Genomic DNA, 19,069 nt, shown 5'->3' on the forward strand with positions numbered 1-19,069 from the left:
CAAATAGCAACTCCAGGGGCGGCTGGTGATTGAGCCGCCCCTACAAATCAGACTCCATTTGTAGAGGCGGCTCATATCACCAGCCGCCCCTGTTGTTCCATTTGTAGGGGCGGCTGGTGTCTGGGCACCGGAGCACGCCACTGTAGGGGCGGCTCCATCACCAGCCGCCCCTACAAAAAAACGAACCGTTGCTAAAAATTATTTTTTACGTAGTGATATACTGTACTTGAGAAAAAAAAAGAAGTAAACTATATACTGTGAAAAAATGCATATCATATATATGTCCCCAAATGGGTATGGTGTGATTGTTAAATGCACTATAAGAAGCAATAAAAATGGTTTTGCTCCAAATTAAAGGGTACGGTAAGTACAGTAGAAGGAAAAACAACAGACAAAAGAAATTATGGGGGGGGGGGGGGGGGGCATGAATTCTTATCATCCCCTAATACAGCCAGTACTACTAACCTAGCTAGCTACAGGACTACTGATAAATACTATCTCCTCCGGTATAATTAACCCAGTTACATATATAGTCCAGCAAAAACAAATGTTCGACAGGAACTACACCACCAAGCATGCAGCAATTAATTAGATGATCGATCACATGATTCTACTTGATCTAGCCTGCTCTTGGATTAGTAGCAAAGAAGCTCCTTGCTCACCATGCATGTCTTAAGATTAGGTTGAAACCTGTCTTTTACCCTTTATTGCTTCATTGCATGGAGTGCAGCAACCTTATACTACTCCCATGCATTGTGCAGTGTACACTATAACAACCTGCTGTAACGGATTTAGTACACCCATGGATGCATGCATGCATGGCAGGCTGCTCAGGACTCGCTCACTGTGCGAGCACAGGGTTCTCTTATTGCATCCTGCCTCTAGTGAAGGGTGACGAGGCCGACTTCATCTCGGCCTCCAAGGAGCTCATGTCACCGGCACCGTCTTGGTGCCCCCCTCTCGGCACCGTCATCCCCCTCATGACACCACCGCCACCGACGCCAAGGAAGTCGCGCGTCATCTCAGCGCCACCACGGCCTTGGTGAAACTTCACATCTTGATCCATGTCATACATCCTCGGGTCAATCATGCTGCCGCTGTTGGCTCCGCCAAACATGCCGCCGGCAGCCAGCGAGTTCATCAAGCTCTGCAGGTGCATCTGGCTCTGGTCGAGCATGGTGGGTGCCCGGGCGTGCGTAGCGGAGGGCGCCGACGAGCCGACGAGGCCCCCAAACACGGACACGCCGCCGCCGTGCGCGCTCGCGCTGGAGCCCATCTGGGACGCCTTCTGCAGAAGCGCCGTCGCGGACATCTGCGGCAGCATCACGGCCGGATCATTGTTGTACATCCCGGCAGGAGCAACTTGGTGGTCACCACCGGCAAAGTTCCCGCCGCCGCTGAAAAGCATCGCAGCCGACGACTCGGAGCCGCCGCCGCCGCCAGCCACCACCACCTCCTTCGCTGAACTGATCACTTGTCAGGTGTCCCTGGCTTGCATGGCCATGACTGGAAGTACCTGAGCTATTTGCACTGTTTGCGATGTAGCCAAGGTTGAAGAGACCCGGAGCCGACGACGCCGAGGGACCCCCGGCGCCGTTGCCTTGGAGATCCGGCAGATGCATGAGGCCGTGGAACGGCTTGCCCTGCAAGAACCCGTGGGACCCAGTGCCGTCGCCTTCGCCAAACTCCTGCGGCGCGCCCATGAGGAACGCCGACGATGGTGGAGGCGGCAGGGGGCGGAACGCGGAGGCGTTGGACGCCCCTAGAAGATGGTCAAGGCGGCTCGCGGCGCTGCCGCCGCCGAGCCGGAGCAGGTCCTGATGGTGGCCGTGAGCGTCCGCACCGAGGGTGGATGCGAGGTGGGAACCGACCTGCGAGAGGCTGAGCCCCATGTTGGCCGCGCTGGTGGCGCCGTAGAGGTGGCTGGCGGTGAGGCCTGGGGGCGGCAGCCGGGCGCTCTCCTGCGCGAGGGCGTCGCAGAAAGCCCTGTGGGTGATGAAGCTATCCCTCCTGCATGGATGGATGCATGATGCAATCACGTGTGCATATGCATGCACTGTGATTGACAAGTCAGTAACAGTTGGATCACGCGGCAATACATGTCTGCACGGATGGAGTGCTCGTGACGTGCAGTTCAGAAACCAAATGGAAGTTTGCACGTGAAACGGTTACACGACAAACAGAACGACAGCGCGTTACAGTGAAAAACACTGCGTGATGACGAGAATAAATTCAGATCTACAGTAAGTTCGTGTACAGTGCCACATAAGCTAAGTATATATTGGCAAGTTACCGAGATGGTTAATTCTAGTGTTTAGGGGAACATTTTATATGGTGAAATGGCCCTTACTATAGTGTCAATGATTGTCAAGCCAACAATAAAAATTTTCGAGTGTTTAAAAAACATTGAAAATGGGCACACCCATGCAAAAATTTCAAGAGTGAATGATTAATTTTCAAATATGGTGTGTAATACTGTTGAAATGATAAACATAAAGTAGCACTATGCATGTTTCTTTCATAAAAATAAAATGTCACCATTACACATCGTATTGCTCTTGTTCTTATCTTGTGAATACGATTGGGCTTTGTTATTCTTAAGATTTTGTATATGAATTCAATTCAGCATGTGCCCCAGGTGTGACATGATTTTTGTAGAGTTTTTAAAATGTGAACTCTATATACTCTTCTATTCATCTCCAAATATAAGGATTTATTTTAGGACCTAAAATTTAAGGGATTCAGACATTCAAAAATTGCTGTCAGATACTCCCATGTGCCTATAAAAAATACAATTCTAGGAGTTCTCAAACATATTAATGCTAGGAAAAATGATGTACTCCCTCTCCATCTCAAAATAAATCAATTTTTAAAATCACCCTAAGTTAAACTATCTTAAGTTTTACCGAAAATAATATTAACATCTATAGCACCAAATAAGTACATTATGAAAATACATTTCATAATGCATCTAGTGATATTAATTTAGTGCCATAAATATTGGTGCATTTTTATATATATTTGGTATTTAAAATAGTTAGACTTAGGACAACTTTAGAAATTGATTTAGTTTGGAACAGAGGGAGTATGTGCCTTAAGCAGGGATAATTAATGTTGCATGACATCATGAGCTAGTTCCCAAAGAAACCTAACTCCACCAGAGCATGACCTTGAATGCATGCAACCGGATCTTGACCCTGTATGCATGCATGGTCATTTTTATCTTTTGGCTAGAATGGGCCGGACCTTAGCAAGAATTACATTATTTTGAGTACAAAACTCAAATGCTAGATTTGTATGTTTTTCTATAGAGGGAGTATAAGGTAGTATTCTACAACACTATTCATTAAATACCCACCATTATTTCTATAAAGGCATCCCAACCCAGAAACTATGATGGTTTCCATGGTCATCAATTAGGGTGCCAACAAAGTAAAATGATGATGTGACATTGAAATTAAGGAAGAGAGAGGACGAAATAGTTTTTTATACAAGAAACTATGTCTACACAAGAACAATGATATGAAGCGATGTGATAGGTAGATGATAGGAGAGAGAAGACACATGATTGAAAAAAATCTTTTGATGAAATCATCCATTGAGAATATGCTACGTGTAGTGTCTACATGACTTGACAATTATAGAGATTATCTCATAGTTTTTAAGTTGGGACCGGCCAGTGGGAATTTCATTCATAGTTAATGAGATGTCACATCGACAAAAATGATGACATGAGACAGAAAATATGAGAAAAAAGAGGAGATGAGGTTCATCTAGATGAAACCCACGTTGCGTTTTCAACACATTTTTTTTACCTAGGGTAATCCCAATTTCCATTACCAACAGAAATATCTATCTGCAAAAGAAATAGAAGAAGGAAGAAGCACCTAATTGCACATGTCCGAGTATTGGAAACTGAGTGAAACTCTACTGGGAGTATTTTATTTTATAACACCATGCATGCATGTTTACATACGTAGGCCTATAAAACTGTGAAATGAAACTATACACTATTGTTCATTTGATCGCCCACAAGTCATTCTTGAAACCGTACAATAAAACCTAGCATTGGGAGCGACCTAATCGACTAATGAACCTCGTGACTTTCGCTACAATGTGATTTAATGGGGATACATGAAGACTGAAGAGTTATTTCATCTCCCTTAAACCATTCTAGAACTCCTAGGGCCCCTTATGTATTTGTGGAATTATTGGGGGTCTGAGAGAGTATGTGAGATGAACAACATCAGTTTCAGATGGTACATCATCTCTCTCTAGCCGTTGTCTAGTGATGTATGCTGGCTTCCGTAGCTTCAATTTCACACAGTTTTTTTTTTCGAGTGAACAGGAGTGGCCGAGGCCCCTACAGGGATTTATTTAAAGAGAACAAAAGTCAAAAAGTACAAAAAAGAACAATGTTTGGTACATTAGTATGAAAACTCTCGGCAGTGCGTTTACTAGTACTTTCAACTCTTTGCCACTAATTAAATGCTGTTACAAAAGAGGCCATGTGTATGATAATCTAATCATGTTTGTTGCACTTCTCTCACACGGACACACGATGTCAGCCCGAAATCCCATAAACTCATGTCAATCAAGGAGGAGAAAGCGGAAAAGGGTTAGAGACGTAGCAGGTAGGTTGGCATGCTATACTAACTAGCGGCAACCTTCCAAGCGGAAAAGGCAGAGGGGAAAATTATAGAGGTTGACATTAATTAGCGACCGCCATGGGACACCAAAAGACATCAGAAAAGCTTCCCAGCGAATCTCGTTGCCCAAGAAGCCAAGAAGAGCTCCAAGAAGAAGAAATAAAAAGGTCACAATAGTTTTTTCTTCCTGCTAGCTTGTAGTTATGATACATGGACCAAATGTTCCTCCGTCCAGTATTCGAACTAGCTAAGCATAAGACAAGGCTTGGCTGTATGGATCTTCTCAGCATATCTATATAGTAGTGAGCACTTTACTATTAATATATGCTCTACTTTCGTCTCTCGTAAAGTTTATTGGTTCTTGTGCATGAGATGCCTGTAAACTCACAGTCCGTATCCGGATCCGTTCTCTCTCCTTTTCTTTTTTTCTTTCACCTCAACATTCAGCTCATCTACAACCTGCTATTATACTTGCTCTAATGTTCTTACGTGCACCAATATAATCTATAGAGTACTGTCAACGACAAGGATTTCGTTGTATGTACCCACATACAATGTGCATAGATGCATTTCCTAAGGAAAAAACATCCACACGAAAACAAAGCCTATGTACATAATCTCTCCGTTCTAAATTATAAGATATTTTAGTTTTTCAAGATACATTGATTTTACTATGTATCTAGACATAGGAAAGCCAAAATATCTTATAATTTAGAACGAAAGAAGTATATTCCTATCGGCTAGCTAGGGCCCCGTTCCCCAAAATTATTGATGCAGGAGAGGATATTATTATGCCCCCAATCAATAGATTGCAGCCTCTGTTAATACATTCCATTTATGCTTGTTTCCGGTTAGATAGATTCATGCCAAACTAGTGAAAGATAGTGGTGACCACCACTCGCTCCAGCTGCAGCCCAGCCCGGGCGATTCCATCAAATCGGCAATGTGCGCGCGTGAGTGTGCGTGGATCGATCTCTGCGCCTGCTCCTGAGAGTTGCAGTACGTGCATGTGAACTCTGATGAAGAGATGTGATGAGGGCCTGGACACGCATGGATCGGTCAGCAACGTATACACACCCGAGGAAAAGCTGTGACTAAACTGTGAACCTGGCCTGGCTCTCTGACACACGACCAACGGATGGCCCTGCTGGCGCCCTGCTCGGCATCTAGCTAGCCAGCCAGCTCATGTGCAAACAGACCAGGCTACGCGCTAGCTAGTTTACATGCATGGCTCGACGCAGCAATGCAACCAAGTAAACATGGCGCCCCTGGCCGGGAGATTGCATGCATGTGCATCTCTAATTCACTTATACAGCACGTACAGTATATATGTGGAGATTGTAGCAGTGACCGACCTCTTGGCTTTTTGAGCCACAAAAACTCACAAGGGATTGACGACGATGGGCCAGCAAGAAAGCTTTGAGACATTCGCATCTACCAGTAGTATCTAGTAGAGCTAGCTAGCTAGTAGGATCGAGTACAAGACAATGGCCGTTTCACGTGCATGCAGTTGCCTGCCTGGCTCCTGCCTGCCCCTCTCTTTTCTCTCTCTCCCACGGGCACAACACAAAACAAAAGGTTGGTTCAGGTTGGTACGCACCGAGACAAAAAAAAAACCCTAACCCTGAATTACGCGGCACTAAACATTCTTTGCGCGTTCACCAAAGCCAAGTTGCGTGCGTGGCATGCACCAGTATCCTTGTACTTTTTATGTCACGGAACGATATGCTGCGTGCTGCGCTAGCAGCACGGGAGGTGTCATGCATGCAATGCAGAAACCGATGCTGATGTGTAGGAGATACGTCCATGGCGCGCCGAACCATGCATGCCATGCTTTCTCCTTGCACTCAGAAGACTAGGCTTGATTTGCGTACTGCTCGTTTAGTTTATAAGTCGTACTTTTTCAGTAAATAAATATTATTTTTTCTCATAATTAATTAGTCAATAATATTTTCAGCCATGGCTTAGTAGCCAAAACAACGTATAGTCACGCCGCACAGACGCCGCACGTACGTGTAGCTACGTCTACGCGTACTACTCCATACAGGCCTAGCTAGCTATTAGATCGATGGTGACGACAGGCACGTAGTACGTACGTACAGAGATATATATACAGAAGGAAGGCACGCAGTCGGACAGGTATATAGAAATGCATGTATATACGTACCGCGAGAAGAGGGTGCCGCAGTCGCAGCGGTACTCGCGTGTGCCGCAGACCTTGGAGTGCGCCTTCCAGTCCGACTGCACGGCGTAGCGCTTGGAGCACTTGTCGCACTTCCACTTCTTCTCGCCGTGCTTGCGGCAGAAGTGCTTCTTGATCCCCGTCAGGTCGCCGAGGGCGCGGGCGGGGTCGTGGTGCGCGCACGTCGGCTCCGGGCACAGGTACACGCGCCGCCGCTGCGCCTGCGCCGGGTCCTTCTGCTTCAGCTTCCACGGCAGGTTGTGGCCGCGCCGGTGCAGCTGCAGGTTCTGCTCCCGCTGGAACCCCTTGTTGCACACCTCGCACACGAACCGGTTCGTCGCCATCAGCGTCTTGGGCGACAGCGCGATCACCTCCGCGTCAGGGTCTGCTGCGTCATCGTCAATCGTCATGCATGCATTGCACGTAGTATCAATATATATGATAATGATTCGTGTGTGTTAAATCGAACAGAAATTAGCATCACATATATGTTTAGAGTATATATATGCATGCTCGATCGATGCATTATATCATCATCAAGAGCTAGCTAGCTGTGGAATGAAGAATTCGCTTGCCGAGTTAGCTTAGAGCGAGAGAGTAATATTGCAGTGTGGTAAGTAAGTTATGCATGGCATGCATATGCATGATTAGCCGGCCGGCCGCCAAAGGGTGGTTGGCGCCACCCAGCTAGCAGTAGTACCGTACTGGAGTAGTATTGTGGGTTAATATACAACATACACAGCTGGAGAGTATATTTTCCCTTCCTTTTTGGTTTGGTGAGGTATGGACAAAACAAGGCAACGAGGGGCAGAATATTGTCACGAGACTTTGAGCAGCAAAGGAGCAAAAGGGCATTTGTAAATGAACAAAGGAATTGACGTAGATACTGCGTCATGGACTCTGTCTGCTGTGTGTATTGATAAGAGAGCGATATGATAGCAAAGGAAGAACGGAGGGAAGAAACAGCTAGCTAGCTCATATGAGCATGGAATCTTGCAAAGATTTAAAAAAAAATCTACGTTTAACTGACAAATATACGCTCATGATTCAGAATTATTATGCCTTCAGACGATGAATTTAGCTGGGGAATATAGATAGAGCAAGTGAAATTGTGGATTTGGTTGTGCGCTAGCTCACTACTTTTGTCCTGAATTGATTGAAGAGAATTCATTCAGGTGAGGCTACACGCTTTAAATGAAGTACTAGCCAGTAAACATGCATGTGACGACCAGTCCTTTGAATCGAATCGATCAAGATGTGGACAAAAGTGGAAGACACGGGATGACGGGAACACACAAAGATGAAGATCTGGCGAAAAATATAGGATCATTTCATGTAGTTTCGAATCCAGCGGAGAACAAACGAGAGGAACCAAAAATTCCAGAACCAAGAAACCTAGATAAGATTTCCACAGAAAAAAACGAAGAAGCTCTCCCTAGATATGATGAAAATCGCACCAAATCCCGGCCCCATGCATAATTAAGATAGGTATGCACGATTGGAATTGGAAAGGCTATTTGCAAGTTCGGATTAATTACCTGGTAGGTTTCTCTTCTTCTTCACTGGCGGCGGTGATGCCCCTGTCGCCTGGCCGGACCCCGCCGACGACGAAGCGGCGTTGAGCAGTGGCGCAGGGGGCAGCTGCTGGTGCTGCTGCGCAAGTAGTGGCTTCATCTGGTCTTGGTGGTCGGCATCCTTAATTCCAAACATAGCTGCCACAGCCGCCGCTGATGAATTGGATGCCATCACCGACTCCAGATTTCTCCCTGAGAAGCCGGTCAAGAACAAGGGAATCTTTTCCCTTTTGGTAGCCCTTGTTTCTGGAGTGTACTAGCTGGGCTGTCGATCGTCTCTATATCCCCCTTCACCAAAACAAGCAGCAGTCTCCAATTCAGGCAAGGCAAGAACAAGCCCAAGTTATCCAAGCAAGAATCAAGACTGTCACTACTCACTACTGGACACCATGCGAGCAAGCAAGCGCAAGAAGATGTCAGAAAGCTAGCTCTTTTCCGAAAGCAGGAGCAAAGAACCAAAAGGAAAGCGCAAAAGGAGATCGAACTGAAGGAAGAAGAAGCGCATACCTATCTCATACGTGTGAGTGTGTGGCTTCAAATTGATCTGAAACAACAAACAACCAAGGAATCGACAAGATCGAAGCTGGGGGAGAAACAACAAAGGATTAGGGCTCGTCCAAGATCAACAAAAGAACAAAGAGCGCAGGAAATCCAAGGCACGCAGTTGCACTGGAAAACAAGCGAGAAAAGGCGACCGAGCAAAAAGCTCGCAAACACCGAAATCCACACGTAGGTATGTAAAAGAACCAAAGTGATCGAAAAAAGGGAGATGGCTTTGCTTCTTGTCGATACCTTCCTCCCAGCTCTCTCTCTCGAGTGCTGCCACTAGCTGTTGCTTGCTCTTCTTGCTATGGTTCTTGCTGGCCTAGCATAGAACTCATGGGAAAGGAGGAGAAGAAGTGGAGAGGAGGATATGGAGGAGGCTAAGAAGGTCGTTGTCTGATTTCTTTCGCATCCTTGTCATACTTTTCTCTCTCCTCTCTCGCTCCTTTCCGTCGTCCTTCTTTCCACACACTACTATATGCTGCTGTGCTACCTGTATGTATCAACCATTTTGTTTTCTGTATTTGTTTTTTTGAAGAGAAATCGATATGATGTGTGTAGTCTTTATCTCAACTTTCCCAAGGGCTAGCAGGTATAGTGTGAAATTTAAAAACAGTAACGTGAGAATATACGTACATACAACTCAGAGCAAGACAGGGACGTGAGAATAGAGACAGGGTGTACTGTACAGATGATGCCACGGGGGCAAAGGCAAAGGCTAACGCAGGTGTGTACGTGAAGCGGCTGATGACTTGGGTCCACCGACCCTGGGAGCTTGTTACCCTACGCTCACCACACGTCCGCTCGCTCGTGTGCGCTGCGCACATGTATACATGAGGGACAGTACGCACAAGAGCGGCTGGATTTTCAGTTCTGAGAGGGAAATGCACACTAGCAGAGAACAGATCTTTGATCCTCGGTTAAAATGGACTTAGTCCCGGAATTTTTTGCCCCCGGAACTAGAAATACCTTTAGTTCCGGTTGGTGGCTCCAACCGGGACTAAAGGTCCCTGCCCAACGGCTACTGCGCCAGACAGAGGTGGCAGGGACCTTTAGTCCCGGTTGGAGCTACCAACCGGGACTAAAGGTATACTTTTACTCCCGGTTGGTGGATCCAACCGGGAGTAAAAGTCTACTCCCGGGCCGTGGCTGCGTCCGGGGTTGGAAAGTTACCTTTAGTCCCGGTTAGATCCACCAACCGGGACTAAATGTTCTCCCTTTATAAATCGGCCGTCTCCTTCTTCCTCCCCGAGCCCGAGCTCAGCACATTTTAAAGCTCACTGCACTAGTGTTCTTGCTTCCTCCCTCCCTCCATTGTTCCTCCATCCATTCTTCGATTCCTCCATCGATTCTTCAGTTGTAAAGGTTACCAATCTCATACTCTCATTTTTCACCATTTTCTTATGCCATTTTGTTCACTATATATATTTATGGTTCTTTATTGTGGTTTTTTTCATTTGTAAGCAATTTGAGCTCAAAATCACTTCAAGCTTGCATATTTACATGAAAGTAGGTTAAAGTATATATAAATATAAACTTAGAAAATAGTTAGAAAATTATAGCAAATCCGTACTAGTTGAACTTGCGGACCGTGTTCAGCTCGGCGAGCATGTTCTCTGCCGAGCGGTAACGGACGTCAAGGAGGAGCTTTGATTCTACGAGGGAGAGCGACAACAGTCGTGGAAGACCGTGTTCCCTTCCTCGTAGAATCGGAGCTCTTCCTTGACCAAGTACGGTGCCGTCCGGTGGAGAAATGCTCGCCGAGATGATCACGTAAGCAAGGTCAACTAGTACGGATGGTTATTTATTCACATGTCCCGATATCGTCGCAGTAGTCTGTCAATCACCGTACCTAAACGTAGTATATATAAATAAAAACTTAGAAAATAGTTAGAAAATTATAGAAAATCCGTACTAGTTGAACTTGCGGACCGTGTTCAGCTCGACAAGCATGTTCTCTGTCGAGCGGTAACGGACATCAAGGAGGAGCTTTGATTCTACGAGGGAAAGCGACAACGGTCGTGGGAGACCGTGTTCCCTTCCTCGTAGAATCAGAGCTCTTCCTTGACCAAGTACGGTGCCGTCCGGTGGAGAAATGCTCGCCGAGATGATCACGTAAGCAAGTTCAACTAGTACGGATGGTTATTTATTCACATGTCCCGATATCGTCACAGTAGTCTGTCAATCACCGTACTTTTTATTTTAACTTTTTATGAAATAAAAAACTTAGAAAATAGTTAGAAAATTATAGAAAATCCGTACTAGTTGAACTAGCGGACCGTGTTCATGTCGGCGAGCATGTTCTCTGCCGAACGGTAACGAACGTCAAGGAGGAGCTTTGATTCTACGAGGGAGAGCGACAATGGTCGTGGAAGACTGTGTTCCCTTCCTCGTAGAATCGGAGCTCTTCCTTGACCAAGTACGGTGCCGTCCGGTGAAGAAATGCTCGCCGAGATGATCACGTAAGCAAGTTCAACTAGTACGGATGATTATTTATTCACATGTCCCGATATCGTCGCAGTAGTCTGTCAATCACCGTACTTTTTATTTTAACTTTTTATGAAATGAAAAACTTAGAAAATAGTTAGAAAATTATAGAAAATCCGTACTAGTTGAACTAGCGGACCGTGTTCATTTCGGCGAGCATGTTCTCTGCGGAGCGGTAACGGACGTTAAGGAGGAGCTTTGATTCTACGAGGGAGAGCGGCAACGGTCGTGGAAGACCGTGTTCCCTTCCTCGTAGAATTGGAGCTCTTCCGTGGCCAAGTACAGTGCCGTCCGGTGGAGAAATGCTCGCCGAGATGATCACGTAAGCAAGGTCAACTAGTACGGATGATTATTTATTCACACGTCCCGATATCGTCGCAGTAGTCTGTTATGTGTGTACACTCCCATTCTTCTGTTAATTTGCGGAAATATCATGTGAATTACTTACCTGCCGCAGTAAAAGATGAGAACACAATGACCATTGAAAATATCATTGTTTAGAGATCTAGATAATTTTATAGTTTCTTAATTTTATTTGTTTATAAAAGGAGAAATTTATAGTGTATTAAAAAATGAGTATAGAAAGTAGATGGCAACTGCTTCCGGGTCCTCGGCCTCTCATGGGTTTCCAAAGCGACTTAGGCCGGGCCTTCCTCTCATTCCATGCGGCAAGTGTCGTGATGAGACGAAGATTGTGATGGAGTACCGAGTGAAGAAGGAGGGTCCCAACAAGGATCGTATCTTCTACAAGTGTCCGGATCGCAATGTGAGTTATTTTATCGTATTTAATGATTATGGTTAGTTTATACCTATTTTCATGATGGTTGTGATTAAAGTTCTAATTTTTTGTTTTAATTTCAGTGGGATAACAGTGGACGATGTTCAGGCTTCTACTGGGAGGAAGAGTATGTTGAACTCGTGCAAAAATATCTTGCACAACAGGCAGATATGGCGGCTAATGAGGCAGTGATCCAGCCGAAGAAGCCCAAAGATGTTGCACAATCGGGGGATCTGTCTGTTTTAGTTGAGATTGATCGCGAAATCCTTGTGCTCCTGAAATGTATTTTAGCTTTAGTTCTTTTAGTGGTAGTTGGGATTGTCTACATTGTAGCGATGCTTTCATAAATTTGTATCTTTTGTGGTGGCACGCATGTTGTATAAATAATTAATTATGATCTAGGTTTTAATATGATATTTATGTCATGTAATGCAGATGAGCCGTCATTGGATGTATAATGCTGATCGCTGCTCCCAAGAGTTCATTGACGGCGTGCATTCTTTGTTACGTGCGGCCGAGGCAAACAAACGCGACGGTTTCATGTGCTGCCCATGTGCCATATGTAAGAATACGGTGGAATATCCTTGCTCAAGGACTCTTCATTCACACTTGTTCAAGTCGGGTTTCATGCCAAACTATATTTGTTGGACAAAGCACAGAGAAACCGGTGTTGTAATGGAAGAAGGTGAAGAAGAACAATGGGACGACAATGATATTATTCCTGATGGTGCATGCTTCAATGATACTGCAATGGGAGAAGCTAAAGAAGAGGTAGCCGCAGAAGATGAGCCGGCTGATGATCTTTCTCAGGTCATTCGTGACGCACAAAGATAATGTGAAAGTGAAAAGGAGAAGATCAAGTTCGAGCGGATGCTAGAAGATCACAAGAAATTGTTGTACCCAACTTGTGATGCAGGGCAGAAAAAGTTGGGAACCACACTAGAATTGCTGCAATGGAAGGCAAAGAATGGTGTATCTGACAAGGGATTTGGAGAGTTACTAAAAATCCAAAAGAAGATGCTTCCAAAGTACAATGAATTGCCCGCCACTACCTACGAAGCAAAACAAGTTGTCTGTCCTATGGGGCTAGAAATAGAGAAGATACATGCATGTCCTAATGACTGCATCCTATACCGTGGCAAAGAGTACGAGAAATTGGATGCATGCCCGATATGCCATGCGTCGCGGTATAAGATCAGGCGAGATGACCCTAGTGATGTTGAGGGCGAACGTCCGCGTAAGAAAATCCCTGCCAAGGTTATGTGGTATGCTCCTATAATACCACGCTTGAAACGTCTGTTCAGAAACAAAGAACATGCAAAATTATTACGATGGCACAAAGAAGACCGTAAGGTAGACAATATGTTGAGACACCCTGCTGATGGGTCCCAGTGGAGAGCAATCGACAGAGAATTCCCGGAGTTTGCAAATGACGCAAGAAACTTAAGGTTTGCTTTAAGTACAGATGGTATCAATCCTTTTAGAGAGCAGAACAGTAGTCATAGCACTTGGCCTGTTACTCTAAGTATCTACAACATTCCTCCTTAGTTATGCATGAAGCGGAAGTTCATTATGATGCCTGTGCTCATCCAAGGCCCGAAGCAACCTGGCAATGACATCGATGTGTACCTGAGACCACTTATTGACGAACTTCTCATTTTGTGGAATAAAGAAGGTGTACGTGTGTGGGTTGAGTACAAACAGGAACACTTTGATCTGCGAGCATTGTTGTTCGTAACAATCAATGATTGGCCTGCTCTAAGTAATCTTTCAGGACAGTCAAACAAGGGATATAATGCATACACACACTGCTTCGGTGATATTAGAGGTGTATTCTTGAAAAAATGTCGAAAGGTCGTGTACTGTAACACCCCTGGTGTTAGTCTTGCCTAATTGCACTTGCATTTCCTGATCATGCGCATCATTCATCCATTCATGAGCATATATCACTTGAAACATGTGAAACATGATTATGAAACAAGAGTATCATTTCAAGTGTTTTTCATCATTTCAGTACCTTTAGTGCTTGATTTTTGTATGACCAATGTATGGTATAGCTAAATATATTGTTAAACATCTTAGCTATGCTTAGAAAGTCATTAGGAACAATGTTCATGTTGATCATTTTGCCCAATTAAGATTTCAAATCATGGTTTGACTTGTTTTGACCCGAGGACTTTTTGGTTTGACTGTTCAAAAAGTACCACTTAGAATGTTTGCATGTCTGAGCAACCTAAAACAAAGTTGTAGCAAATTATATGAGGAACAAAAAGTATTTTGTGATCAAGTCATGAAAATGTGCACAACATGCTCAAAATGGTCCCACAAGTCAGAGTTTGGGTTGAGTTCAACACTTAGAAATTTCTAAGTATAAACTTCAGTTTTCAGTTTCGTGAACACGACTTTGGCATGAATTTACTCTCTGTCCTTTGCGAATTAGCTTAGGATTTCTATAGAACAATTGTAGCCCTATTGTAGATCTACAACTTTGCTTCAAGGAGAAATTGCTAACTCGCCACCGTTTTGGAGTTTGGAAGCAACAAAAACGCGCTGTCAGTCGGTCTCGACGGTCTCTGATGGACGGTTCAGGCCAGCCAGCTGGCCGACATCGTCAGACCGCGGCGGCCAAGTGGTGGCCGTACACCGTCGCTGCCCCCACCGGTCAGGCCATCGCCGCCACGAAGACGCCACGCGCCCTGCAGCTGGCTTATTTGTTTCACCTGCGTCCCTTCGCCTCGTCAGTCCACTCCGAGCCGAGCTCGCGCCTCCGCCATTGCCGCAGGGTGAGTCGCCGCTACTCAGCTCGCTCGCCTCCGTGTCGTTGCCGCCTCCAGTGAGCCACGAGCCCCGCTTTGCTTAGCCGCACCTGCTGCGCCAGTTTCTGCGTCAATCGAGCCCCGGTGAGGATCCCTTTTGCTGATTCTGCGAGCTCCGCCATGACTGACGCCTCGCCGGAGTGCGTGCTCGCCGTGGCCAAGCACCACCGGAGCTGCTCACTCCTTTCTCTCCCTTCCATCAGTTTCCCTGCGTCACCTTATTGCTCACGCCAAGCTCAGATCGGGCCGCTAGGGCCGGAGTTGGCCGGCGTACCTCGCGCAGCGCCGCCGCGACCGCCATTGCCGCCGGCGACATCATCCGCTAGGGCTAGGGGGTCCATTTTGTACTTCCATCGGTGCGGGGCAGCATGCTGTGCACATTGGTGCCACTCCCTTCGCCGGACTGCTCGCCGTCGTTGAGCGGTGGCCGGTCAACCGGTCTCCCCTGCCTCCGGTCGGCTGACCAGTGGGGCCGGTTGACCCGCTAGGTCCCGCCTGTCTGTCTCTCTGGCATGGGTTGTGGGTGGATAACCGGGTGCATCTAGCAGTTTAGAGCATAAAGTTTAAAAGGGTTTCAAAAATGATTTTTCAGAATTCTATTTAAATGCTTTAGAAAATGGTTGTGTACTCCTTTTAGCTCCAAATTGGTTGGAACAAATTTTGTTATGCTTCTTGTGACTAGATCTATCTGTTAAAAATACTGCATGTCAAGTTTGTGATACTTTTATGTGTAGCTTTATTTAAAGTAACTAAATGCTAATTTCTGAGAAAATGTCTAGTAAATAGAAGATACCTCAGAAAAATATGATTCCAGTTTTGTTAGTTTCCTTGAGTGATTTACTTTCTGTGAAAAATATATTCCATGCATGTCTTGTAGGAAAATTGGGAGGTGTAGTTCAAGTGCCTTTAATGGCTGATTTTTGTTATTTTGCTAGAAAGCAAACTTTGTATAAAACATGCATGTGGTAATTTTTGGACAGTCATTATAGGCTATGAAGAACCTAGGAAAAATATTAATTCTGTTGTTTGACACTTTTCATAGTGTAAAGTAATTTCATGCTCATTTTTATGCTATAGCTTGTCATTTTTGTGTAGGATAGTTTACTTATCCAAATGCCATGAAATTTTTATGGTAGCCTGTTTATGGTAGTATTATGCTACTGTAATTTTCTCAGATTTTTAGGAGCATCAGAAATATATGTTGCTATTCAAACCTATTATTAATTAGGGTTTAAGCAAGTGTTGCTTTAAGTGTGATTGAGAAATTAGTAAAGCTTTGGTGTATCTTTGAAGCATTTCATAAGATATGTTAACTTAACATATTAGTAGTAGAAGAGAATGCAGTAGATGATATGTACTTGTAGTATAGTTTCTTGGATGATGTTGACTACCTTGCATTTCAACATATCCATTGCATTCATCTCCTTCGATGCACCGTTTGCATAATCACTTACGCGCATTGCATCATACAGGATCGCAAACCGAGAACCCAGTCATCATAACCGAGGAGCCCGAGGAGCAGCTCGAGGTGCAGCAGCAGGAAGTGCCAGAAGCCGACGAGGAGGACGTTGAGGAACTTCCGGAGTGCCCCGATCACCGTCCGAGCTCCTTCGAGAGAGGCAAGCCCCGAAGCATTTTTCTCCCGGTTTGCAATGATTTAATTAAATACTTTACTTTAAAGTAATGCATTACGTTCAGGAGTTGTTTGCAACCGTTGCTGCATTATACCTTGCTTACCTTTGTTATACTATATCCTTGTTACCCTGGTATCCGCAGTCGAGTCAATACTTAGCTGGCTTAGACCGGTAGAAGTCAGGTGATTTCCTATCACCTGCGAGCTATAGGTGGTTACCTGGATCTGCTTGGATGACTATGAAGTCATGGTATAACTAAGTGTTAAATGAAGTTGAGACTGGATGGAGACTTACAGAGTTTTGGACTGTAGTGTTTCCGTCTGTGTCGATTAAGGACTGACCGTTGTTGGGCCTCGAGTCATGTTGAACGCATGCCTTACATTTAGCTGGCCGGATAAAGTACCTTCCGACCGCGAAGCTAGGAGATTTTTTGGGCCGAGTAGATTACCCGCAACGCACTATGCCGGAGCAGGTGTGGTAGGACACGGGGGCGGGATGATAAGGCCAAAGTGCAGTCGGTCGGCCCCCGGGTACATGTGGTTCCTGGCAAACTCGAGATTACTAGAAAGTTGACTCGGTGATCAATATCTCACTTTAGCGGGTAAGTGAGGTTTGTGTAAGGAATAAATCACCAGCTGGTTAGGAATCGATTCGAATCGCCATCGCTCCTGGATAGTGAGCACTTGACTTGAGTTACTTCATCGTAGTAAATATTTATGGAACACTTGGACAGTTATAATGAATATGACAGTATGGAAGTTGTTTAATGATCATTGGTTATCATTATCTGCTTAATCACATGTTTACTCTAGTATAGGTGCAAACCTAGTTGACAGGTTAATAATAATTAACTTGGCAATAATGCTTTTAGAAAGGTTCTTGAAATGCTAAAAATGCTTCTTTTTGCAAATGAGTCAGCTACCCTACTATAAAGCCCTTCATAATCCTTGGTGTCACTTATTTTCAGTTATGTCGGGTAAGTCTGGCTGAGTACCTTCTCGTACTTAGGGTTTTATTCCCACTTGTTGCAGATGGGCAGATGTATTATGGCTATTGTATCAACTGCCTTTATCCTGCAATGGGTGATGCTTAGGACCATAGGCATGGTCATTCCTTACGTCTCATCTGATGCTTTTGTTGGAGATGATCATTCGCTGGCACTATATTTAAACTCCGCGTGAGTGTGTGTGTGGTTTGAACAAATGACTTCCGCTACTTTTATTCGAACTGGTTTTGTAATAACTATGTTGAAACTCTGATGTATCCATGATGCAAACTTTTATGTAATATGTGATGGTGACCGCTAAACTTATTACGATCATGGCTGGGACACGAGTTGGTTTGAAATCCTTCGTGATTTCACGGACTATCGGGTTATACGGGCTTAAGTTTGCTCAATCGTCTGCTCTGGTGGATGATTTTCTTACTTAATTTCATATAATTGGTCGGTTCTGTTACAGCTGCTATCAGAGCATGGTTTAGCGTGTTACTGTTCACAAGTGTATTTAAAACAAAAAGGCATTTGGAAAACGTGATTTTAAAACTATAAAGGGTGCCAATGATCATATCCTTTATGCCCAGTTAAGGACTTTAGGTGGCTTAATTAAGTACTGACTAGGGTTCTTGCATCATATTTCTCTTTCGTCGCTCATACGGCGTGCTATTGTATGAGTGCCACTTGTTTGAGTGGTAATGAATGGATCATTTGCCTCTACGCCTCGGTAAGTGTGAGTTGTGAGAGCATGATCGGATACACCGCCGATCTAGGGTAAATGCTTATATGATGCCGGAGTAATTACATGTTCTACGCATGTTTTACAAAGGTATCTCATGTATGGGTCTTCCGTCTGTGGAGGCGATGCCGTCAATAGGACGATGGTTCGGGTAGTTACTACCGTTGTACACGTATCTGAGGATTCGTGTAGAGCGTGTAGATAAAACTTTACTACTTTTATGCATTCATTGGGAATTGGGCTGAAATGAATCTTCTGTAGGTACATAACAACGCTATCGTGTAGAACGTATTAGCTACATACTTGAGAGATCGTTGTTATGCCACCGAATTCGTCGTTAGAAATTATTTATTTCCTAAGTTTGTGAGAACGTACGGCATGTACATACATCATGCTACTTGTGCATTTCATGCATGTCATGCATTCCTCCCCTTATAAATTGATTATCTCATTTTGATAAAAGTTGTATCATCTAAAATATGTTTCCCCGAGGTAATAAGAGAACTTTTGCTACAGATGGCCTGCACGAAGGAGACCGCTCGTAAGTCCACCGGAGGAAGAGCACCTCAACGTCCGTTGGCCCTGAGGGAGCACCGCACCACGGACACCTTCTTGAGCGAGTTTGGCATGCCAACTTTGCTTTGGAGAGTGCTCCATGATGTGGGGTACCAGA

General features: G+C 44.9%; 1 pseudogene; it reads right to left on the bottom strand.

Moving 5' to 3' along the window:
• Positions 1–417: 417 nt before the first annotated feature.
• Positions 418–9,403, bottom strand: LOC136477394 (protein indeterminate-domain 4, chloroplastic-like; annotated as a pseudogene).
• Between the last annotated feature and the right edge of the window lie 9,666 nt (positions 9,404–19,069).

This window comes from Miscanthus floridulus, chromosome 8, assembly GCF_019320115.1.
Source record: "Miscanthus floridulus cultivar M001 chromosome 8, ASM1932011v1, whole genome shotgun sequence".
NCBI lineage: Eukaryota > Viridiplantae > Streptophyta > Magnoliopsida > Poales > Poaceae > Miscanthus > Miscanthus floridulus.